Genomic DNA, 6,341 nt, shown 5'->3' with positions numbered 1-6,341 from the left:
TGTCCAGGGGTGTTCTCCTTGAGTCCAGGGGGCAGCATCTGTGAACAGGAGGTCCCTCTGTGTCCAGGGGTGTTCTCCTTGAGTCCAGGGGGCAGTATCTGTGAACAGGAGGTCCCTCTGTGTCCAGGATTCCCCCACAGCTGCTCAGATCTCTCAGTGACCCGTGCCCATCACATGCCGCTTGGACCTCAGCCAGTCTCTTCAAGCCATCCAAGAGGGTTAGCACTTCCCGTTTTGCTCTCTGCTTTATTTTATTATAATAGAGTAGATAATTGATGCAGGTTGGGGTAAGATTATTTATAGAGAGACTTCTGTGGGCTGGAAGCCTCCATGGAAAAACTGCTAGCAGCATTTTTTTCCATTCCTGTCTAAATAAATGTACTTCTCCTACACTGGCAAATATTTTAAAATGTATTTTCAAAAAGACTTGTGGAAAAATAAAAAGAGGGACCAGGGCAGTTTCTTCTTTCCAAAGCCTATCAGGAGGGGGCTGCTAGGGCAGGGGCTCACTCAGGGCCCCTGTTGTGACTGGGTTCCTTTGTCTGCAGACGGATATAGTGTTGAGTGTGGGAAAAACAGAACTGACTCTGGGATTCTTAGCTAAACCAGAGGTTCTAGGCTGTGAAGCAGGAGAGAAAAGGGCTCTGGGGTTTCCAGACAGTAGGACAGATCCAGAGAAGGACTTCTGCGGGTGGGAGAAGAATATGACTCTGGAAGTGATTGCTCTGGAGTTTGGGGCCTCCTGAAGAAACCTCTGGATGCAGAAGGGATTCTTGACCACATGGGTCCTGACTAGCGGCTGGTGGAACAGCACAAAGAAGGATCCTCATGGACTCAAATGGGTCCTCACTAGTCACCTCCCAGTTGAGCAGGCTAGGGGCAGAGACACCCCTTAGCTATCCTTAGGTTGGCCGTTTTGGCCTGAGGCTTTGCTGTGTTAACAGTTTCCTCCGAGACTGAAACACTTCATCTTACAGAGTCCGATCATTAAGCAGGAAGGAAACCAACTCAAAATAGCTTCAGGAAATCCCTAAAACTGACCAGATTCTCTAGGCCCCTCTCTGCCAGAGCAAACAATAAAAGCTGAGAGTCACTTTCAGGGGGGTGGAGCTGAGCTCCCAAGAAGAGTCTCAAACAGGAGCTGAGCTGCAAAGCAGACTTTGAGACGGAAGAAGCAGAAGTCGTTCAGTCTGGAAAGTCTAGACAACTGAGGCACCAGCAAAGGGCGCTCCAACCTGCTGAGCTGCCTGCAGGCTGTGCACTGTGCTCCAGGTCCCCAGCTTTGTGTGCTGTCGCCCATGTTAGGCTAGGCCTTGGTGACACAGCTGTCTTTGAATTATTTCTGCTCCTGTAAGTAACTCCACATCTATAAAACTCACTGGTCCGCCTAGTTGGGCTTCAGTGGTCTGTGTTCTTTGGTCTGTCTTGTGATCCCTGTCTGGGTGTGTAGACGTGTGGATTGTGTCTCCCCAGGAAAAGGTTTGTCACACAATATACTTGGCACCTGAACAGGGACACAACAGAACCAAAGATGTGTCTGGGTAGCAAGGCATGCAACTGAAGCCGAGAAGCCTGAGCAGGGAGTATCTGCTAAGGATGTTCCGGCAGAGGCACCCTTCCTCTGTGCATGCTAGCGTGCTTTTGTGCACACTAGACACAACTGCTAAGAAACAGTTGCATGGCTCTTGCTCCGGATAGTGAGACATGCAGCCAAATCTGGGCCGTCAGGATTAGGAGTGTATGTGGGAGAAACTGCAGCATGGCAGTCTGCACCTATGTAGTACGGGTTGCATGCCTGCTTGATGAGCGGGGCCACCCTGTGCTTATGGAGATGCCCCAAGAAAGTTAAAGGTCAAGAGGAAATTTTGTAGTCTTTGAGATTAGCGTACTAGAGTGGAGACTGTTGGCAAGCGGTGGCAGAGGTTGTGTGTAGGCAGAAACACATCTGAGGTGAGACGGTGGCCAAACAGAAGCTTGTTTGTGTAAAGGGGCAATTGCAACAAGAAAGGGAGGTGGAGCTAGCATCCTCCATGTTAACCTCAGATTTGGTTACTAAATGAAATAAACAAGAGGATGAGGTACAGCTGATAAAAGCCATAGGAAATGCTCTTCAAGCCCAACCTTTTGTAGAAAACGAGGGAAAATCTCTGTGAAATCTAGCATGCAGGGCATTAACCATGGTCCTATGCAACAAAATAGTGTGATGAAGAAAAACTCAGGCCTGGAGCTGCTGAAATTAAGAAAGACTTTTAACAAGCAAGGAAAGAGCCTGTCTCAGGCTGGCTCTGAGGCCGTGGGACATGGGAATGGACGGGATCAGTCTGAGTGTGGCTGTAGGAACACTGAGTGATGTGACTTCCATCTCCCCTTAAGGCCAAGGCTGCATGACCTGCCACAGTGTGATGGAAGTCAGTCCCTGATTGACACTTGGTTATCTCGGTCTAAAGTCCCCGTAACCATCAGGGGCTGGAGGACCGTAGAGGAGGCGCAGATCTACTGAGAGGACGAGGGCTAAGACAGGTCATGCTAGAACCCTAGTACTCCTGGCCAGATAGATCTGTGATCACAGAAGAGTTCGAGACAAGGCTGGCCCAGCAGGGACCTCAAGCCTGGCGTGGACTTCAGTGGCTTTGCTGAGCCCTTGGCGGGGCAAGATCTTTACGAAGTAGAAAAGGCGTTGGCAGACCGCAGTAACTTAGACCGTTATGTAAAGACAGTTCTTAAAGTGAGCCGGCAACCTAGCGGAGGGAGTAAAAAGGGAAAGTGAAGGAAAAGGTCTCACTGCATTGCTCAGGAAATGTGCCAAGATAGTGACAAGCTGGAGATCTGAAGGAAAAATTGATAAAAACCAAATGGTGTGCCAAGGGACGTCTGGGTGGCTGTAAAGTCTGAGAGCAGTTCAGGGGCACTGTGATAGAACAGTACAGGTGAAGATGATCAAGTCTGACCCACACTTTCCTCCAGCAAAAGGTCATACTAGGGTAGAGATATTTACCCAGCCAGGAACTTTCCCTACGGCCAGGTATGGTTGATGGAGAGGCAACAGCTACAGTGACATCCACAGTGCCAATCCAGGGAGCCTACAGGTGCAGCTGGGAGGGCCAGTGCTCCCGCTCCTCGGCCCTGAGTAGGTGTGAGAAAATTAAGGCAGGTCCACTGAGTTCATCGGTGTGGAGAAATGTAGGAAGACTCCACGGAAGAGCTCCAGGATATGAAATGATTAAAGATTACAGGGAGCGAATTAAGTCTGTGCCTCTGAGCCACGCTCCATTCGCAACCTTGATCTGTGGAGGAAGCAACGGATGCAATGGACGGAACCTCCCATGCTGTGTCAGACCTTGCTTGTGTTGGGCTTTACTGTTTTAGTTGCGAATCACTTGACAGGAAGACAGGAACAGCAGACTTTCGGATTACTTGGCCAAGTCTATCTTTGTAACCCATCCACAGGCAGTTTGACAAGCACAGTCCATCTATTTAGTTTGTTATGAGATGGGGGTTTGGGGTGTTGTCTTGTCCTGCCCATTTCTGGCAAATGTTTTGTTATATATATAATGGAATACCTTTGGGTATTTGCATATTTGGAAAACCATTGGAGAGACAGTTGGGTATGGTTGGTACTTCTGTCCACTTTACAATCCTACTGGGGCTGGGTTAATTGAAAGAAAAAATTCAAAAGGACATTCCCAGAGGCCATTGGTTATTGAATGAAAACCCCGGTGCCAGGATGGGCTACCTTCCTATGAGTTGTTGCCTAGGGAAACCCCGTAGGCCCCACAAACTGTAAAGGCTGTTGTTACTGCTGTTGGTTGTAGGCCAGGGCTCGACAGTAGCTATTGCTGCAGACACCATATGGACCCGCTTTGACTGTAGGACATGGAGAAATCGAACTGGGACTGAACTGGGAACTCCCAGCGTGCTGGCTGGCTTTCATCATGTCTGAAGGGCCATGCAGGCTGCTGGTGGGAGCTGTCACCGACATTCCTGCTTGGCTGTCAACCCTCCATGCTAAAATACTGACATGCCAGGCAGGATGTTCCTGCTTGTGCAATAGCAGCTTGGCTATCATGAGTAAGACCACTAGCCTTCCAGTTGGATTTCAGGCCGTCTCCCCAAGGGAGTGTTCACATCTGGTACAAAATCTAGGACACAAACCTGTAGCTGGAGAGGTCGTACGTTCCAATGGGAAACAACTTATATGGTTTTACTAGATGGTTGGGATATACCGGCCAAATTGCCTCTGTGTGTTTAGGCCCATTGATCCCTTGTTCTCGGCCTCAACCCCTAACTACTGTGAAGCTCTGTGAATAGACTTATTTCAGCATGTGGCCTGTTTTTTAGCCATCTGTAGTCACCCTCCGAGGCTCGGGATCCTTGCAGAAGAGGGGGCAGAAAGAACGTAGGAACTGTAGGGACGGGTGGGGTGTTGTGTAACACTTTCCTCTGAGACAGAAACATTCTCCTGCAGGGAAGCTCTTTAAGTAGGAAGGGAAACTACTCAAAATAGCTTCAGGAAGTCCCTGAAACAGACCAGATCCAACAGGCCTCTCCCTGCCCCAGTAAACAAGAAAAGCTCAGAGGAAGTGAAGCTGAGGTCCCAAGACTCTCACACTAGGAGAACTGTAAAGAAGCCGGCAGAGCAGAGCAGCTTCCTGGAGAGGTTTAGACCAGCTGAGGCTGCTGGAAAAGACACTCCACCCTGTGGAGCTGTCTGCAGGCTGTGCAGTGTGCTCCAGGTCCCCAGCTTGTGAGCTGTCATCCTTGTCAGGGTGGGCTTTGGTGATGCAGCTGTCTTTGGGTCACTTCTGCCTCTGTAAGCAACATTTGTTATGGTTTTGGTCCCTGGTCTCTTTAAGAGACAAGCCACGCCCACTCCCTCCCCCATCCGCTGAGGCAGGCTGATCTTCAGCCTGCGTGAGCTCTCTCTCTTTTCCATCTTCCTTTCGGAGAGGCACCTTCGCTTCTGCCTCTCCCCACTTTTCTGCTTACTCCCTTCTCTGTCTCTTTCTCCTCTTCTCTCTCTCTTTCTGCCCCTCCTTCCCACTTCCCCATCCATAACCCCCTGAATAAATATTCAACCTCACTCTGCATGTCGTGTCTATCCATGTCTCTCCTGCCTGCCTGCCATGTGTCTCCCTGCCTGGGACCAGCCACTGCTCGGGGACCGGCAGCCATCTCTGCCTGGGACTGGCTGCTCCCAGAGCCTGCTGTCTGCTGCCACATGGCCCCACTACCACCATTTGGGAGCTACAGCATTTCTGCTGCCTACTGCTGCGGGGATCTTGCAGCATTTTTTAAAAAATTATAAAAACCTTAATAAAACTCACTGTTTCACCAAGTTAGACTGGCGGTATCTGTACCTTGGTCTGTCTTGTGTTTCTTATCTGTACTGAGTAGATGTGTGTTTTACGTCTCCCCAGGAAAAGTCTTGTCACACAACAGGCTTCCTGTGTAGCATCTTGCTCAGGACAGGTAGTCCTCTCATTTTCAGAGGCCTTGGACCACCTTGGATTCCTCATCCTGAAGGCCTTGCTGGGAGCACTGGCAGTCAGAGATAGAAGACAGTCACACTGTGAATCACACAATCCACAGAAGAGCAGGGAAAACCGAAACCGGAGTGCCTACTGTGCGCGAGACAGCTGCTGGGGTCAGGTCACTACAAAAGGTGGCTAAAGACTAGAGGCTCAGAAGGTTAGGGGTGTTGTCCAAGGTCACCCAAGCATGTGGAGTAGCAGGATTAGTGAATGCCCCTGCCTCAGAGAGTAGTTTTTCAGGAGACATTTCTGAAAATGTTAGCTGCCTTCTCCAGGGGAAGCCCTATACCCTGCTACCTAGGTTCCTTGCCTTTGGGGTGTTATACAGCCCCAAGGCTGAGAGACTCATGTCACCCTTGGATGCCCATAGGCTCAGAAGTAGGCCGGGGTCCTGACCTCTCAAGCGGCCTAATTGCTGTGACTTTGGGTTGCAGCCAAGCCCCTCTGAGGCCTCACTTTTTCCACCTAGTGCTCAGGGGAAGTCCCGGGTAGATTTATTCAGGAGTTGAATGTCGGGGTGGTGTCCGGGAGGCCCAGAGAGGGCTCACCTGGAAACAGCAACCCCACCCTGGCCCCAGGCGGGACACGTTATGTAACAGGGTGTGGGGCGGGAGAGCTTTGGGAGGCGGGGGACGAGGGGCGGGACGCTCGCGGCTATTCCGGGAGCCGCTATTTTTAGCCCATTGATGAGGCTGCGTCGGCCGCCGCCGCCGGGATTCCGGAGACGTCAATGGGCGCGCGTCACGGTCCCCGCCCGGCCGCTCGCCGGGGGAGGAGTTGGGGGCGGGGGGCGCGGGTGAAATTGTCCAA

At 51.0% G+C, this 6,341-nt stretch overlaps 1 protein-coding gene across 1 annotated transcript in view; it reads left to right on the top strand.

Annotated features, from left to right (window-relative positions):
• Positions 1–6,341, top strand: part of Nr4a1 (nuclear receptor subfamily 4 group A member 1) — a 28,327-nt gene that overhangs the window by 2,031 nt on the left and 19,955 nt on the right. The gene's annotated exons all lie outside the window — the stretch shown is intronic.

This window comes from Microtus ochrogaster, chromosome 15 (assembly GCF_000317375.1).
Source record: "Microtus ochrogaster isolate Prairie Vole_2 chromosome 15, MicOch1.0, whole genome shotgun sequence".
In the NCBI taxonomy this organism is placed as follows: Eukaryota; Metazoa; Chordata; class Mammalia; order Rodentia; family Cricetidae; genus Microtus; species Microtus ochrogaster.
Note: the sequence above shows the minus strand (reverse complement) of the source record. Positions and strands in the feature narration are given on the sequence as shown.